Raw genomic sequence first — 20,095 nt, 5'->3', positions numbered from 1 at the left:
TTCCCTAACTCTCAAACATTCATAGAAGAAAAAAGTGTTAATGGCTGAGAAATAGACACTGGGTATTTGAATGCAGTCCTAGATTATAATCTAAACCAGACAAAATTGAAGGCAGGTTCACTCCTTTTTATTAAATCAGATATAGGAGCACAGAATGATCATGACATAGTTTTCATTCCTAACATTTATTTTCCAGAGGCTCTCCTCTACTCCTCAGGATGGACAGTTTTGAAAGCAAACTTCAAAGGAAAAGTCATGGCACATTATTCACTAGATTACATATGGTTTAGATTGAATTGGCCTTCCTTGGGGAAGCAAGGGAAACAAAACTAAATAAAAAAGAATCTATTATAGGAAGAAAAGCCTCAACCACTGCAAAACCACTTGGCAGACATGAATATGGGATGGGAGGGAGAAAACAGTATTTGGGAGGGGTTGGGGTTTTATTTGTTTGTGCTTGAAGTGATGACAGCCTAATAACACCTGCCTATAACTGGATTGTAGGTTTACATTATATAGCATGTGTTCTGTCATTATTGCACTGTATGGTAGGATAATGAGTTTACCACACAGTGCCAGAGGCAGAAGATGCTTCTGAAAAACACTTAGGAATCAACATTGCAGAAGATATTCTGATAGTATTTTTTTAAACTATTATTAATTACCAAGATACAGATTCAAAATTATTATTATTATTCTATAAGCTACAAATTGCATATTTCCCTGCCATGCCTCTCTAGCTGCATACTGATCTGGGAACATGCGGTAATGGAACAGTGCAGCAAGCTTCCTGCTTCAAAAATACAGCATACCAGTGCCTTCAGAAGGCAATAATGTTAAGAGAAAGAAAAAAAAAAAAAGTTAAGGCTCATATCCATTATCTAGAGCTGGGTCATATATTACTCATCAGGTCTCAAAGTGGAGCCATTTTCAGTTATGATGAGAAAGTTGGGAAATAAATTCCAGCACAAATACTAGAACAGCATGAATGAAACCAGGACATATGTGAAGGATAAAAAACAAGTTCCTGAAGTAAGGAGAAAAAGACTAATTTGGTTTTAGGAAGGGAATTTGCCGCTACAATGCAAAGCATTTAGAATACGTGAAACATTATTGAAAATTCTGATTAGACTAAATACCTTGTTTCTCCTAATGAAAAAAATAGTATTGAGGAAGAAGGGAATGTGGAATGCATTTCCAGAAATTCCCTAACCAAAAGCTGTACTGAGCACTGCAGAACTGAATGATTAAGCATATCACATCTATTTTAAGTACTTATTACTTTAAAAAAAAACAAACAAACATCTTTGTCAATTCAGAAAGTAGATCAATGTCATAGTTGCATCATGATTCTAAATTTAGGCAAGTCTGACAATTATTAGGCATTGATATGCCTAGGAATAGGAGAAATCATAGAATCACAGAATCACAAAATGGTTTGGGTTGGAAGGGTCCTTAAAGCTCATCCAGTTCCAACCCCCTGCCATGGGCAGGGACACTTTCCACTAGACCGTCCAACCTGGCCTTTAACACTGCCACAGATGGGAAATGTACACTCTAACACCCCAAATTCTAAATGAGGGAGCAAGTACAGGAAAGCAGATCACTGAAAGCATCCAGGTTTGGGCACGTTCTTCCTGTAGCTCTCCCCATCCTCAGGGCTCTCATGAACACTTTTGGAGATGGAATATTAGGCCAGATTGACCTATTCATGGCTTTAAGCTAATAATGTGCCTTCTGAAGGTACTGCACTTCCTTCATGTATTCCCCCACCAGAAACACTGATGCTTGCACAAGATAGAAAAGGTAAATGACTCCTCATTTTACCTTCTTTGTGTGTGATGTAAGTTTACTTTCAATTGCCTACCCACTCAATCTGCCTGAAAACCCAAGACCTGACCATTCTGTGCAGCTGCAAACCACTCGGTCACTGAAGAAGGTGGTGGCATTCATGTTTTTACAGTGGATTGTCAGGGACTGTAGCAATAGGACAAGGGGGAATGGGTTTAAACTTAAACAGGGGAAGTTCAGGTTAGATATAAGGAAGAAGTTCTTTACTGTGAGGGTGGTGAGGCACTGGAACAGGCTACCCAAAGAAGTGGTAAATGCTCCACCCCTGGCAGTGCTCAAGGTCGGGTTGGACAGAGCCTTGGGGGACATGGTCTAGTGTGAAGTGTCCCTGCCTACGTCAGGGGGGTGGAACTAGATGATCTTAAGGTCTTTTCCAAGCCAAACCATTCCATAATTCTGTGATACTAGACTAGATAAAGTCTAGTATAAAATTTGTATCAAATTCCAGTCAAACCTTCAAAAATACCACCCAAACGTAAGATCACGTCTTCCTAATATTCAACCCCAGTATGAGTTTTCAACACTGTATTTGGTAGTCCTTTTCACAAATTTCTTAGCTTGATGTCATGAAAAAAATTCATTTGAATAGCTTACTTTCAGGAAAACATAAAATAAAGATGACTAGCAAAATTATATTATTCATTATCACGTAAGACTCTGCCACTAAGAACATGCTTCGTTATTCCCTTGTCTGAAATCATCACTATTAGCAAACCTCAGACAGCAGCTCTCATTTAATTTGTAATATCCAGCTTGATTCTAGACAGTATATGGTTTAAAGGGCACATATGGGAAATTACATGTAATTGATTATTATGGCTGACTGAAATCAAGTTAATGTTTTGATAAAATAAAAAATGTCATCACTGTTCTGAACCAGGCTTGGCTTTGCATTTTCACCCCTTTGATATCAGCATAATAAAGAGCATTAATCATTCAGGAGAAAAAATGCCCCCAGATTCTGGAAGGGAAGCAACAGCTAGAAATATATTGTGCTGAAGATGGAAACATTCAGGGTCTGTTGGCTCTGGAATTTACATCCCTTCAAAACAAGCAAACATGTCAAGAAGTGTAATGCTTTTAATACCACACAGAATACAGTGTTTGCAAGGTGTGATGAATAACTCTGAATTAATACTACAACATTCAAGGGAAGAGCTAACTATATGAGGAATGTACCACAGAATGCAAAATGCAACATGGCTGTAACCATCCCTACTTAATCTTTTGCCTGCTTTCCTGAGTTACCTACCTTTTGCTTTTCGTATGTAGTAAAGCCTAAAGGATTTAAAGTTTCATCAGAAAATAACATGCAAAAAAGTGGCTATATGGGGCTCAGTCCATTTATCTTCATAAGCCTTCAAGGAAAACTATGACTACCAGTCACAATATACTTGAAATGTACTAACGATCTACAGATGCACATGAAGAAAAAAGAAAAAGCAGGGCTACCAAGGGAACACAAACTGTAAATATCCAATTTTAACAGATGCTCATGAACATATTACTTTACATTCTCTAACAGATATTTTGAACAGTGCAGTGGAAGTGCGCACATTTCACCAAATATGCACATGCTCCAAACCCAAGAACATTTCTTACTTGTAAGGACCACTACATTACAAAGATTATTACAAGAAAATACTCAAGGGAGAAGTCAAGCTTTCCTTTGTAATTAAACTGTATCTGAAGCTGCAACAAAAGACTTCCTAAAAGAGAGACTTCTAAAGCTCTCAGAGTAGTTTTTTCTCCTAATAGTCATGCAAGATTTAGCAAACACTTATAACATTTGACTTTTCTGAAAAGCAGAGAATTAGCTTAGTTCTTCCTTTCCAGAAGAAAAAAAAAAAAGGTGGTGGGTTTTTCTGGGGTTTTTTTTGGGTTTGTTTTTTTTTTTTTAGTGTAATAGGACAAACAAAAGCAAAATACACTCTCCATATTAGAAATGGCTTGGGGTTTTCCTCTCACTCACATGAGCTACCACACTACCATCATTCAGCTGCACAGAAGTTCTCCAAGAAAACGTCAAATTTCTTCTTTAGGTATTAAAAATATGAAGCTGCTGGCAAAAAATCAGTAATACAATATACCAAACTCCTCTTTATTCTACACAGCAGTTTTCATGAACCTGTTTTCAGAAGATATTGTTTCTAAGAATATAATTTCCATAAAGTCATCATTATTTATGTGCAACATGCAAATAAAAAAAGTCACAAACAACCCTGACATTCCAAATCCTTTTCCCAAATGCATCACACCTCCCTCTGAATTTGTTTTTGAGGGGTGAAAAGTATTTCTAGAATTTCCTGATTTTTTTTTTTCACTATTTTCAATCCGCAAATATTTGAAAACTTGTTCCAGAGCAAGACTTAAAAATTCTTTTCATGACTGGAGTAACTTGCTGCACAAGAGAGAAGTGACAGAGGAGGAACAATCAGATGAAATAGATGAAAAGGAAGCTTTGACCCAGTAGGAAAGAGATAGAGATGCTCTTTCTCAGACTTAAGGAGAAAATGTGAAAAAGAAGAAAGATCAATCCAAAGGAGAGGAAGCAAACATGATTTAAGTCTCAGTACTTGAATTTGAGCCAGGTAGGAGAGACAGAGTAAACTGCCAAAAGACAGCAAAAAGCAAGCAATAGGTATAGTTACCATTTCACTTCTGAAGACCTCATCAGGGAATTACAAGTGGTTTAAATGAGAAATGACTGAATAGAGAATGATTCGTTAGTCCTTCTGCTGTCATATGATAACCTAGTTAAGAAGAAATGTGAAAAATGTGATACTTTCGTTCTAATCTCTGTTAAGGTCTAGTCAAAGTGAAAGAAGTATTTTTTATTCGCACTAAAAAAGTTATCTGAGAAACAAGGGAGAAAAGGAAAAGCAGCAAGAAACAAAATCATTTCTCATTAGCAGATGAAACGTCAATTAAAAAAAATTAATATTACAAAGCAAAACAGGTATTCATATATCAAAATTCTCAAGGAGAAAATAGAAATTGCTTAAAATCAAATATTTTGGATGCAACAGACTCAACACAAGCAAAAAACTTGAAGCAAAAACATCAATTGTGATATTATATTCAAAGATGGCACATGAATAGTTGTCAGGAGACCTAGACAGATAGCAAGGATTAGATTCATAGGCCAGTAATGATATGAAACAAACAAATAAATTACAACCTGACACTCAATGAACCCACTACTCCAAGACCTTTCTGGATTCATCCGGCAACTTGGACATTTTCACCCTGAAACCTCCAATTCCCTGTTGAGAGAGAATTCATTAATCCCATCTGTGCAATACGTACAGGCACATAAGTATCTCACATGGGAAATCATAGGCTAGATGTACCCAGATGTCATCCAACTCATTGTCTCCAAAACCCACACAAAAATTCAAAGCACTTTATATTCTCCTATGATACACTCTGAAATTCAGCAACTCATGTAGAATAAGCCAGGCAGACAAATAATAATAGACAAAAAAAATTCTACTACCACTACCAAAGCCATAAATGGAAAGAAACTTTTCAAAGGCAAAAAAATTATTTAAAAATATTCACTGAAACCTAAATTTAAATGTGGAATTCAAACCCTTATAATTTTCTTTCATGTCTCAAATACTGACCATATAGAATCTAGAAGAGTTCCTACAGAAGCCATGACCTATCTCCCATCCTTTAAAAACTTTAAATTACTACAAGTAAAGAGCAAACCTTTCCTTGTAAATCACCAGCTACTCCCACATAGGGAACGTGATTACTGTAAGCAAGAGCATTATATTATCACCTTGCAGCACAGCTTAAAGTGTAAGATTTTCTTAAGAAGAAAAGTAACCTCACACAGGAAAAATACTTAGGGAAATGAAGTTTGCTGTAAAAAGGGACAGCATGCAAATGGAAGAAAGACTAGTGAGCACTTTGGGATTTGACTTGAAATCGCTTGCAGCTAAAATAAATGAACAGACCTGTTAGGAGACAAAATTATTCTGATTTTGAAGAAACAACAAAGAAAAGAAAATCAAGACAGGAAGAATAAGGAGTTTAGAGACATACAGGAAGCTTTCTTTTCTTATTCCCCTCTCTCCTTCCAAGCACACACACAAAGAACCAACCATTTCAGCAGAAGAAACTAAAGAAAACCAAGATTTTTCCACAAAGATTGCAGAAAAATAGGCAGTTCCAGTGCATTCTCCTTACTGTTACTCTAGCTGCAAAAAAAAAAAAAAAAGAAAGAGTGGCAAAAGTGAGGAAACTGCTCTGGAAACATTGGCAAACTTTTGTTGTGATGGAGGAATACAGACATAAAAATGCATCCTGACATCAAAGCTCAAAACCTGACTTCAGTTACAAATGTTTCATCTAAAATTTGCATTCTTTCCACCCCTCAATGAGTAAAGTTCCAGAGTTAGCATTTAAAATGGGTCACTTGGATTTACTGCAAAGCACTGCAGACCTTTGACTTGATTAGTATCCATTAACACCCCCCTCTTTGGAGTTCACGTGATCTTTCTTAATGTAGTTTCCAAACCTTATGAACAGAAAATGCCTTTAAATTTTAAACCAATCTTGACCGACATAGAAATATACGATGGGAGTCTAAAGCAAATGTCTGAGAGGCATTACTGGCTACAAACCTTTCACCATCATGTCAAACTACATCAGGATTTATTCTTTTCAGAGACTTTTCCAAATAAAATCCTGAATTTCTTTTCTAAGTTTCCAATTTTAATTTCAATATTTAGCTTTATTTTTTTGCCAGTGCAATTCAATTCTGATGCAACTGCTACTAGTTACAGAAAAACTGGAGAAAAGGTAACTCTGTTCTAGTCATAGTCCTGAGCAGTGGAACATAGACAGGACTGAAATGTGGGTATCTACAATCTCACAACAGTCCAATAAATTAATTTACCAGTGCTGCTCCAACTTCTGAGCTTTTTATGTTCTCCTTATAGCCTTAGGTTATGTCATGCACCTGGATAACAGAGGATGACAAAGTCTTGGGCCACTGCCTTAAAGCCTTAGCATAGGGAGTTATGGTCTTCTCCAGACACTTACAGAAATAGCAAGAGAATTTCCATGAAAAACCTAGGAACCAATTGTGTAATTGCCTGAAAAAGTGCATTTTAGTATGGTTTTGGCAGAAAATGAAGGCAAAATTGTAGATTCACAGATAATTTTAGAAAAAAATTGGGATACTTTATCCACTATGCATTTTCTGTGGCCATTTTGGAAAGAATAATTCCACAAGGAAAAACAATTAGGAGCAAATGATACAAGATAAACACAGGCAGGTCCAGGTCACAAAAGGGATAAGAAAAAAATCAAGTAAAGAAAAACTGGAAACATTACATTGGTCTCAAAAAATTTCGATCAGTTATCTTTTAAAATATCTTTATCGATTTGGGATTTCAGCTCATTCATGTAACTTTTAATGACTCCAATTCACTTAGAAAGGAAACTAGATCTTTATATATCGTTTTCATAGAATCACAGACTGGCTTGGGTTGGAAGGACCTTAAGATTATCCAGTTCCAATCCCCTGCCACAGGCAGGGACACCTTCCACTAGACCAGGTTGCTCCAAGCCCTGTCCAACCTGGCCTTGAACACTGCCAGGGATGGGGCAGCCACAGCTTCTCTGGGCAACCTGTGCCAGCACCTCGCTACCCTCACAGGGAAGAACTTCTGCCTAAGATGTCATTAAATTGTCCCCCAATATCTACCATATTTAAACAATAGATATCTAAATATCTGTGATACTGAGGATTTAAAATCAATGCTTTGTAGCATAAAAAAATAAACTTTTATCCCAACATTACACTGACTGGTTTTCATTGGAAAAACGTAACAATTTCTGTCTATTTTATTTTCCTTTTCCTTCTTTCTGCTTGCTTTGTTTACCACTCTATATTACCTGCAAAACACGAAGAGAGAGGTCAGATAAAACCAAACTGCATCAGTAGAAAAGGGAGCAAACACACAAGCAAAGCTCCCTATTTTTCAACTTCCTTTCTCATTAAGACATAGTTCATGGAAAATTGGAGCAAAATGAAGTTCAGTGCATATTTTCTACCTCAAAATACTACTTCTGTAAGCATTTCTGTGGGCCATAGTAGCTGCTGGAATTAGTTCTAACTCTGCTGAGGCACCATTTGGGAATTAAGCAAGGGTCAGAATAACTATACTATGTTTTCCATTATTTTAATACTTAATATTCAAGAGAAGACTTACCTTCTTCCTCAGAGTGTTGCTTATAACTAGAGACAGAACACCAGGCAAGGCGTATCACATTATTAATGACCGAAGTAGCTGAAAGGGGAACCTTTGAAGTCAGTGACACAGACCTCCTAAAAGGTCAGTAAGGAAGAAACTTCAAATTAATTGATCCATGCTGTCAATTATTTCTTTTTAGAATGCCTCAGGATTCAGGACTATGTATAACAGTGGGATAATACCCAGGCAAGGGGCAAGAAAATGTGGAAGCAAACACACAAAAAAAGGTTCCTTTAAATCAGTCATAAGCTACAGACAAAAGACATTACATAGGGCAAAATCAAGTGTAGAAAAGATACAGGCTTTGTCCTATGAACAGTGTTTTCTCACATAACCAGATACTCGGAAGTCCCCCAAACTGATCACCAGTAAGGTTCTGCTTTATTATTTGCACAAATAAGTACCTAAATGTTATGCAACTTCACTTACATCATATAAATCCCATATCCTGACACCAGCTTTGAAATAAAACATTCTACAGGAATGTACCATCTACCTTACATATACAACCTGTGTTGAATATAATCAAGACTATCCAAATAAATCTGTTATTAAAAAACAATCTGCTGGATGACTCAACAAGCTGGGGGAAGGTGAAGAGTTGTCTGAGTCACAGAGAGAATTCGACATTGTGCAGGCAGGTTTTGATTTATTAGCCAGAACTGCGTAGGATTTAATGACCTGAATGGACTCTGTCTTCATGAAATGAAGTCAAACGTCTTCCTAAAGCGAGAACGTACACACATATCTGTTGAAAGGTAATTACGACAGTACATGTGCTGCATATTGCATGTATGTATAGGATGCCTGCATTCTAACAATTCAAAAGCTATAAAAATGGATTTATGGAGTGGAAGAACCAGCCGTGTATTCACATATGCTTGAGATACATTAAACTAGAAGAAATAACAACAATAATAAAAAGGTTATTTCTCTAAAGAATTACTTAGGGGAGGGAACGTCCATAGAATCATAGAATCATAGAATCATAAGGGTTGGAAAGGACCTTAAGATCATCTAGTTCCAACCCCCCTGCCATGGGCAGGGACACCTAGCCCTAAACCACGTGGTTCAAGGCTCTGTCCAACCTGGCCTTGAACACCGCCAGGGATGGAGAATTCACAACTTCCTTGGACAACCCATTCCACTGCCTCAACACCCTCACAGTAAAGAACTTCTCCTTTATATCTAACCTAAACTTCCCCTGTTTAAGCCTGAACCCGTTGCCCCTTGTCCTACCACTACAGTCCCTAACGAAGAGTCCCTCCACAGCACCCTTACAGGCCCCCTTCAGATACTGGAAGGCTGTAGGTAGAAAGGAAGAAAGATGTTTGGTTTCACTGAAAAGTTCCAATTCAAGCTACATTTTTTAAATAGTAATGCTATATTATTCACAGATGTAATTTCAGTGACCTCAAGAGTTTGGGAAATCTTGCATCTAAGTGCAAGAATTATTTTCTATGCTAATTGTGATGATAAGAACAAGCCTGCTTATTTCTAAATTCCAAATTCCTTAAATACAAAGACCATACAGATATATGCAGGGGTCCCTCCCCCCTGCTTCTGCCCCCAAGAATCTTTCTTTCAGAGAAAGTCATACTAAAAGTTATTTCATAGAATCCCAGACTGGTTTGAGTTGGAAAGGACCTTAAAGCTCATCCAGTTCCAACCCCCTGCCACGGGCAGGGACACCTTCTACTAGACCAGCTTGCTCCAAGCCCCATCCAACCTGGCCTTGAACACTGCAAGGGATGGGGCAGCCACAGCTTCTCTGGGCAACTGGTGCCAGAAAAACCAGCAAGAAGAAAGTCTTAAAGTCTTATTGTAGCCTAGTATGAGCCAAAACAATCCTTCGGTTCTCCTCACAAGCAGGAAAAGAAAATACAGAATTAAAACCTAATAATATTGCACACTTAACTGCATAGTAATTGCCACTATAACTGACAGTAAACAACCATAATAAAGGCTGCATTACCTGAAGCATGCAAAGCTACCTACATTTCTCCAGATTCCCTAACAGGCTAATTTTGGATCTGTTAACTTCAATCATATTACAGTCTATCAGAGCTTGTTATTACATTTGACATAAAAATTCTATCACCTCTGAGAGAAAGTATGCGAAAGTAAGAAAGTATGAGAAAGAATAAAAAACAAAAAACCCCCAAGTCGTTATGTTAAAATATGCTATTAAAGATTACTTGCATTTTAAGAATGTCTTTTAACTTAACATTTAAAGGGAAATTAATACAAAATTGATAGAAGCCAAGAGACAGATACAAAAAATTACTAAAGATATGGAAAGATTCTATTATGAAAATACAATTTAAAAGTATGTACGAAAAAGAGATTGCTACTTCCAGGTAGAAAACTAATAATGGATAGTTGCACTAGCTTCCTTCCTCCTTCCCTCCTCCCCTCAAACAAATCACCTTTGCAATAGATCTCTTCCAGGGTGATCCTTTAAATAGGGCAGATACTACTCTGAACAGTCCTGCCATCCTGACTGGAGTTGTGCCAATAGTGGCAATTTTGGTAAGGAAATCAGCAGAGGAAGAGGATAGAGAAGCATTAAATGGGTACTGCTTCTACTTCTTTATAGGAATAGTTATATGTGTGCGGACACACGCTATAGGTTCCTAAGATGGTATAATTGTCTTAGCACAGCAAGATGATACAAGTAATATTAAACCATAGACCTCATGAACATTTTGTGGTGTTATTGCTTTTAAATGATAAGCATGGAAACAGCAATAGTAGCTGTATTGGGTTCGTGTGGCAAGGAGGGGGTCTACAGGGGTAGCTTCTGTGAGAAGCTGCTAGAATCTTCCCTTCTGTTCACCTCATATCCACCTGCAGCCCACGAAGGACCCCATGCTGTAGCAGAGGGATGCCCAAAGGAGGCTGTGATCCCATAGGAAGCCCACACTGGAGCAAGCTCTTGGCAGGACCTGTGGCCCCATGGATACAGAAGCCCACACTGGAGCAGGTTTGCTGTCAGGACTTGTGACCCTGGGGAAGGGACCCACACTGGAGCAGTCTGTTCCTGAAAGACTGCGTGCCATAGAAGGGACCCATGCTGGAGCAGTTCGTGAAGAACTGCAGCTCATGGGAAGGAGGACTGTCTCCCGTGGGAGGGACCCCACACTGGAGCAGGTGAGGAATGTGAGGAGTCCTCCCCTGAGGAGGAAGGAGCAGCAGAGACAATGTGTGATGAACTGACCATAACCCCCATTTCCCATCTCCCTGTGCCGCTGGAGAAAGGAGTAGGTGGGAAAAATAGGGCAGGAAGTTGATCAAGGAAAGAACGGAGGTCTGGGGGAAGTGTTTCAAGATTTGGTTTTATTTCTCATTACCCTACTCTGATTTGGTTGGTAACAAAGTACCTTAACTCCCCCAAGTGGAGTCTGTTTTGCCTGTGACAGTAACTGCTGAGTGATCTCTCCCTGCCCTTACCTCAACCCACAGGCCTTCTGTTATATTTCCTCTCCCTTGTCCAGCTCAGGAGGGCAGTGATAGAGTGGCTTCAGTGGGACCTTGCATCCAGTCACGGTCAAACCCACCACAGTAGTAAAAACAGTTTTACTTACTAGGATAAAAAATTTAATGTGAATATGCATCCATCTTCGTTTTGGGCAAAAGTTACTATTTATGTGGGACAAGTATGGCAGTGCTATGGTTCTTTTACTCTTGCACCTCAAGGAAGGAAACCTGCAGTTTGAGAAAACTTTGCAGAAGCTTCACTGCAGAATGAACAAACCAATCCTTTGTGCCCCAGAGGCAGCATGTTCATCACCTGCTGCAAGCTAAGGAGTCGCTCTGATAGATTCCTACAGGGAGTGCACTACCAGGCAAGGACAGCACTATATGCTATGCCATAGCATCACTCCTGGGTTACTCCAAGGCACATTTTTGACATGCAAAATCCCAATTATTTCTCTTGATGAGATTGGTTTACAAGAAGTGAAACAACAGAACAATAAAGGCAGAACAAAGGCTGAATGAAAGCAGTTATTACTGAGCAAAAAATGATGATTCAGATTAGTTTGACAAAGCTAATTGATGAATGACAAAGGCTCGATAGCTGAACTCATTGTGTCTTCACTTTGTTTAGTGAACTCCTAGTAGTTCAGGGGCTGTTCAGCTCAAATCAATTTGTTAGGAAATGAACTTCAATTATTTATTTCAAATCAATGCAACATTCAAGCTGATTCTAACAACTTTCCAGTATACTAGGGAGGAAAAGGTAAAAATCTATGTACTGCTAATTGGCATACTAACTCTCAACTCACAAATATACAGAGACATTAAAAATACATATTTTAAAAAGTCACTAAATAATTTCGCTTCATGTGAGACACTGGGATATGTGAGAGAATTACACAAGCATCAACTCATACAAGATATCATCAGTAGGAACAAATACACTGCCAAGTCCAGAACCAAGCATAGACGTCAAAGTCCAGACTTGCCAATAAAAGGAACCAGTTGGAAAACTTTGGAGAAGCAGGTCTTAAGAGGGTAACTCCAAGAGCTCCATCAAGATGCAAGGTAGTATCCATATCAATGACCTACCAAACACAAATTTCTTGATACAGTGAGACCTGCAACAGGTGCTGAGAGGAAGCTGTAAACCCCAGAAGCACAACAAATCATGTAATAGCATGCCATAAAATATGGATTTTTCTCTGGGTCCTCTGAGCACAAGGATTGAAAACTCCTGACAATTTATGCTTGCTAGCCCAGGAGGTTCCTAAAACAATTTGTAAACCCAGCATGTTTGTACTGATTTCAGAGGCTTTGGACCCAGTTATATGCACCAAGGATGTGCGCTACAGAACATGTGTCTTTCACTTTGTCGTCTGTTTCATCAAAAGCTCCTACGTGTAACAACTCTAAAACTTCACTGCTTAAGTAATAATTAATTTGCTGAAGGACAGCAGCCTTGTAACTGAATACCACATGGGCTGCAAGTAAGTTCAGCTGAAATATATGAAAGACTAAGGACCTTTTTCCTGTGCTTCTTGGCATCACTGAAATATTAATTCATAGTTCGCTTCCTGAGAATATGAAAAAACAAAGCTAAAGCACATAAAGACAGAAAATCTTTGCCAAAGGGGCCCCTTAATTTAACCTCTGTTCAAGTTCTTAATGGAAATAAGTTTGCAAAAAAATGTATCACCCCACCACTAGTAGAGTTTTCATGAAGCCTCCACACATCACAGTGAAGAAAAAAAGAAAAGTCAGAATGAAGGAAGCAGCAATAATCCTTGTTTTACCTTTCTTTCACACTCACCCTTCAACAACAGCAACTTCCTCACCAAGAAAAAACTTTTCTAAATGTCACCTTCTCCTCTCCAATCCAGTCTCTGTTATTTCTTCCATCTCAATGCAGTTATGTATCACAATTCATAACTGTCCTGCAATTACTTCAACATCTATGGGAAATGAGCTAGACTGAGAAACAATCCACTTAACAGAGGTCCTGTTCTCTGCTGCTTACTATTGACTTGGTCATTTTGTCTTTCACAATATTGCTCAAATGAGGAGAATCAGAGAGTGGTTTGGGTTGGAAGGCACATTAAAGCTCATACAGTTCCAACCCCCTGCCATGGGCCGGGACACCTTCCACTAGACCACGTTGCTCCAAGCCCTGTCCAACCTGGCCTTGAACACTGCCAGGGATGGGGCAAGCACAGCTTCTCTGGGCAACCTGTGCCAGCACCTCAGCACCCTCACAGGAAAAAGCTTATTATCTCAATCTCCCCTCTGTCAGGTTAAAGCCATTCCCTCTTGTCCTGTCCCTACAGGCCCTTGTCCAAAGCCTCCCCTCAGGTTTCTTGTAGCCCCTTTAGGCATTGGAAGCTGCTCTAAGGTCTCCCCGGAGCCTTCTCTTCACCAGGCTGAATGAGCCCAGCTCTCTCAGCCTGTCTTCAGAGCAGAGGTGCTTCAGCCCTCGGAGCACCTGAACCTATAATCAGGTTTGAAAAAAGCACTCCAGCTCTTGCCTCTATCCATGCAGAGTCACTATTCTTTTTACCCACTCCTTTCCTTTTACATGCCAGCAAATGAGATATTTGTTGCTGTCATTGCGCTATCTTTGTTCACTGTTGAAAAAGAAACTAAGTTTTGGTTATAAGGCTTCTGCTCAGTCTGTTTTTCCCAGATTAGTACACAGCACACAACACATATCAATGTACAAGTGTTTTGTGGCTCAGAAACTAATAGTGTAATAAAAGTATTCGTTAGATTTTATGCTACCCTGGAGAAGAATTTCACATTTCACAGATGGAGGAATCAAGAATGAATGATCGAGTCACTTGTCCAAAGTAATTTAGTGGCAAATTCAACACACAACCCAAGCCCTCTTCTACATCCATTAGGCCATACGCTTCTATATCAACGGTTACTATCAACAAAAACTCCTTTTGCAACTTTTCCTACTTAATGAATCTTTCTGATCAAGCCTGATAGTAAGATGTCCCATTACGGAGAGAACAGATTACTTCTTCTGTGTTAATGAACTGCAATCTTGATCTGAAATGACAGTACTCCACTAACAGTCAGGGGGTTGGATTGCTTGCCATCTGTTCATTCATGTATAATTCCAAAGGGAAAATCATCAACTAAGCTAAATGAACATTATTGTGGTTTGAACTTTGTAGGTCATTTATCTCTGAAGGTTCAAGATAATGTGACTACAGTAACTACCAAATTTTTATTATCCAATGGACAATATAAGGAAAATTTGTTTTCCATATAGAGTTTCAAGTCCTGAGAACCACAGGGACTTTCCTAGATGTTTCCTATCTCCAGCTCTCACTGATTTCACAGGAACAGTGATTGGTCAACATCTTTTGACTTTTAGAAAGATAAATACAACAGCATCAAATCAAGTAACACTTTGGTAAGCAAATGATCTGCTCATCAATTTCTAATGATCACTACTATGTATTTTTCAGAATTTTACCTGCCCTCTTATTTACTCCTCTTATTAGCTGAGTCTGGAGTATTGTCTTTTTGTAATAGGCACTATTAAGAGAGGTTTAAAAACAAGAAAACAAGCTATAAATATATTCTATTATTTGTTCTACTCTTTGGTATTCTGTTTTTCTACTCTTGCTCCATGAGTAACAGAAGTAGCTTTTTTGAAAGTAAGAAATAAAAGGATAACTATTTGAAATTTTTCTTTTCAGAAAAAAAGGGGCTTCTTTACTTAAAGGACACTGTTTGTGAGTACTGAAATAGTATAAGATACTGATTCTGACTTGATGCTTAATGTGAGTTCTGAAACATAATTGCGGCAGTTACAGAGCATATAGGATATCATCATTCTCCTGGAACTGGCGGACATCGGTAGGCAATGATCCCAGCAGGAAAAGGCTAAGCAATATGCAGTATTACACATTTAGTGATACTTTTTGGCTTATCAAGTGACTTTTGAATAAAAAATGTAGGAGTGGGACTTATTCAGAAACCTTTACAATTTGAAAAGAAGTTACTGACAAAAGGAAACATAGAAATAGCCTAGTCTTGGGAGAAAATTTCTGTGGCATTCAGTTCCATTTCTCTAGAATCAAGCATTCTTTAGACTAAAGGGTCTGGAAAAAGATAACACTACTATAAGAGTAATTCTAGGACTAATATTTTGATTTACCTATAGGAAATTAAAATAAAGGACTCATAAGCCAAGGATTCAATCTTGAACTGATCAACACAGCACCAGTTAAGATGCTTCATTTTGATCTGTTTCAAAATTTACCTCCAGAAATTAAATGGCAGTCAAGAAATCTAATTGTCATGCTGGAAAAAGATGTTAGATGTTAAATAAAAGTATTTGGAATTATAATTGGTCAGGGAATTCAGTGGGACTTCCAGGATTGGGAATTTATAATTTTAATAGGTAAAAGGAAAAGGGCATGCAGGCAGCTTTATTTCACTGAGAGAATGAAGGGACAACTTGTTTTATAGTGTTTCTGTTTTCCCTTTATCGTAGGAGTCCTAGCCTAGAAGCTCACTGCCCTAATCCATTATATTTCCACTTTATTATTACAGCCTGACATCTTTGACCATTAAAAAGCATTTATCACTATGTATTGTGAAGCGATGCAAAATGAAGCAATGATCCATTTCCAACTTGATAACTTCTTGGCTGGAAGAAATAATGATGGTCAGACTGCTGTTCAAATGCCTACAAGTCTCTAATGACCAGAGTGTGTTATTCCCTTTAACCGTGCTACACAGCCTTCTCTTTGGGTAGTTAGGCTTGAACACTCAAGAGTGGTTTTAGGGTTGAACATTTTTTGTGTTTCGGATTCAGTTATAAAAATGTAAAGCAGCAAAACCATGGAGTTGCTACTTAACCCCACTATTCATAACACACTTGTTACCTTCCTGCTTTTCTTTGAGAAACAGGACAAAAGCACAAGTACCTTTTTTTCAGTGCTTCTTTATTTAAACTTATCTATAAAACTGAAATGTGATTGTCAGAGTTCATACATCAAAATGGAGAAAAGCAGAGGAAATTCTTCAGGGAAAGAAACGTGATCAAACATACATTCAAATTCTGACATACTTCCCAGAATTGAAGGAATTGTGGAGAAACTGCTCATTCCCTCACAGACATTTTCTTTTCACATCTAGGAGTAAATGTCCTTTAGTCCTAAGGATGACATCTAGGTTATAAGATTTCCTTCATTGTCCCTATTTCTACCTTCTTCTTTCACTCTCTCAAACTTGTCACTAGATCCATTTATAAATCAAATAAATGAACTGTTACACTGTTACGTAACTATTTTCATTTTAATTGAAATAAAAAATAAACAAGCTGCATATATTACAATGGACAAGAACGAGCTTTGGAATAAGCATTCACTTGCCATACTTCTTATGTATGTAACAAGTGCAGGTTATTTTCCCTATACTTATTCTAATTCTAATTAAGCCTTCTCAGAATCAGGGCTTCCTAATGATTCTTTTCCTGCCCAGGCTTTCTAAGAACACTTCACTCAAGTGAGATCCATCTGTCTCAGGCCTGAAGGAAGTTTTTCCTGTTTTGATTTCTTTTTAAAACGAGCCTTGCAGCTAATGCATGCCATTTCCAAATGCCCTTCCAAATCCAAAAGAATAGTAAGATTCTTCCTTTCACAGAAAGTCAGTGTTTCCATGTCTATTTGTTGCTTCTCCCTTCCCATTAATTGTTTTAAAAAACCATGAGCAATATTGGATTCTAAATGTATAAAGCTACATGAAGGCATAGCACATCATATTTCTGCCATTCGCATCTTTTATCTGCATTTCTTTTAAAGCTATGGAGCATTAGCATCTACATTCATTTGCAATTAATGTAAAGCTATTGCCAACTAAGCAGGATTTCTGGCAACTCAACAGCAAATTCTTTTCTCAATAACCAAAGCAGTTTTCACTTACAGAAATGTCTTTTGGCTTCAGTATACTGGAGGTTTTTACTTCCCATCTTTCTAAGTCCACACTGCCCCCATTGCCACCTGTGATGTGTTTCCTTAGAGCATGAAGTTCTACTGAAACTAAGGTGCTGTTGTAAAGAGTGAACTTCCAAAGTATGTTCTGGATGCCTTACACTGGCATCTATCCAAAATACCTTTCTGTGGGTACCATCCTGCTGCAATGCTGCCACTGGCAATTGTGCTAGCAAAATGATAAACGTAATATCTGTAGTTCCTAGAGAGGTATGTACATGTTTTTGCTTCTGTTTTTAGTATTACACAGTACACCAGGGAAAGGTGAGGGTTTGTTTGTTGGTTTGTTTTTTTTTTTTTGACAAGGACACATCCTTTCTTTTCACAAAGCTCAAACATTATGTTCCCTATCAGCTGACAGCATGTTCAGTCAGACTAATGATATGAACTTCTTCCCAGAATGAGATTATAAAACTATCAGGCAATCAAACAGGACTGCCTATCTTGACTAGAGATTACCATGTGGTCAGTGTAGTGTAGACAGTTTTCTTCTTGGTACAAGAAATCACGATACGATTCATTGGTCACTGACAGGGGACTGCAACAGGAGTAGGCTGAAGGGCAGCCTTCTGAAATAAAAGATTGAAGAAACCCGTGAAGGCAGTTTTCTCTCTGAATACAGTACTCTGTTATGATGTCAAGGGCATCATATAGTAAGTCTTAACTTGTGAAAACAAGCTGAAAACAATGAGGAAGACATTGAACTAGAAGATTGGATTCACATAAAATCACTTTACGAAATGCTTATTCCACCTACTCAGATATCAAGATGCAGAGACTGTAGCATTTGCTTGCTTAACTTCTAAGTTACTTCTAAGTTAAAGATGGTTTTCAAATCGTCCCCTTCCTCCTGCTCAAAAATCCCTCACATTTTAATAACCATGCTCATTGTCAAGGAACCTCATGGACATTTCACCCAATATACCTTTTCTGTAAAGTCATGGATACCCTTCAGGCCAGATTAGGAAGACACTGGAAAAGGATCTTCCTGAACCAGCAAGTATTTAACCATCTTCTGGTTTCTAATGTAAGATCTTGTGATAATATACTAATGCATATGCAATGGGAATATAATTTGCTTGCCTGAAAAAATTAGAAAATAATTTTCATCAGGCAGGTCATTGAAGCAACTTGAAAACAAAATGGTCAACATTTTTCCATTTAAGCTTCTACATGTCTTCTATTTATGTCTTCCCCATTTCTGGGAGAAGAAATCCCCCAGGAAATCCCCAGTGTTTATTACCTACAATATTTTACCTCAGTGTGCTACCAGAGCTTTTCATAAACTTAATTCTCTGAAACAAATTACACAGTCACTTCTGCTTATTAGAGGCCAGCAGTCCCCATAACAAGGGCCTCTGTAATCTTCTTATGACTCCAGTTACTACCTTGATAGACAAGAACTCTGGGTGCTATATATAAACAGCCAGACAGTATGGCCACTACTTAAACCAGAATCCAAACACTCAGATTCTGTCAGTCATCATAATCAAAGTAGAAGCTTTACTTGATGGCAGTCTTTCCACTTTAATGGGAGACACATTATTGGACTGTTGTCACTATATGTTATTTTTTTCAGATTATTTAAGTTAGTTTGTAAGTTTTAATACCGCATGTCACACAGAATTACAGACTGACATACAAATGTAATATAACAACAATTGACCCTGGAGGCATCTACAAATTCTGATCTATCAATGGCTGTCAACATGATTCAGTACTAACAGTAAACTTGGCATAAGAAATATTTCAGAATTTATTCAACAGGTAGAAAAATATTGCTTTTTCCATCCCCTCTTTACAGCTCTAGGTTCCCTCATCCTATTTAAACCTAATTTTGGAAAGTCTATGATGGGATTTCCTCTAGAGTTTCTCATCCTCCTTATTCCCATGGACAAATTTCACCCAATTTTGCACTGGAATAAGTCCATACGATTTGTTGTATACTGACATCTTATGCAGCTATGCATCTCCACAGCAATATTTGCAAATAGAAAGCAGATTCTTCTCAACAGGTACAAGTGATAGTTTTAGCAAATGACTCAAATATTTGCCAAACTAAAGTATCAACTTTGCTGGATGAAAACCAGAATGAATTAAGAGTAATGAAGCTGCCAAACAGAGTTTAGATGGTCTTGCTTAGCATCAACTTCTGTAAGTTTTCTGGAGGTCTGATCGAATTCTTTAAATGGTCTATTATTCCCTCCATCCCAAAAAGACAAAAGGAATACCTCACAAGGCTGAAAAATTGGCCTGAGGCCTTCCTATGTGAAGAACAAAATAGTTTTGAAAACAACCAGACACTGCTTCAATCAAAAGAAATTCTCCAAAAAGAGGGCTAATAGCTCTGGTGGACATACCCTTGTATTTCAATAGAAGAAAAACTCTGTTAGGAATATTTCAGGCAAAATGTGCAATTTTTCTTGGAGATAGTTTTGAATAAGTTTACATTTAGGAAAATATGCAGTTTTTACA

This window comes from Strigops habroptila, chromosome 4, assembly GCF_004027225.2.
Source record: "Strigops habroptila isolate Jane chromosome 4, bStrHab1.2.pri, whole genome shotgun sequence".
NCBI lineage: Eukaryota > Metazoa > Chordata > Aves > Psittaciformes > Psittacidae > Strigops > Strigops habroptila.
This window is presented reverse-complemented; position numbering follows the sequence as displayed.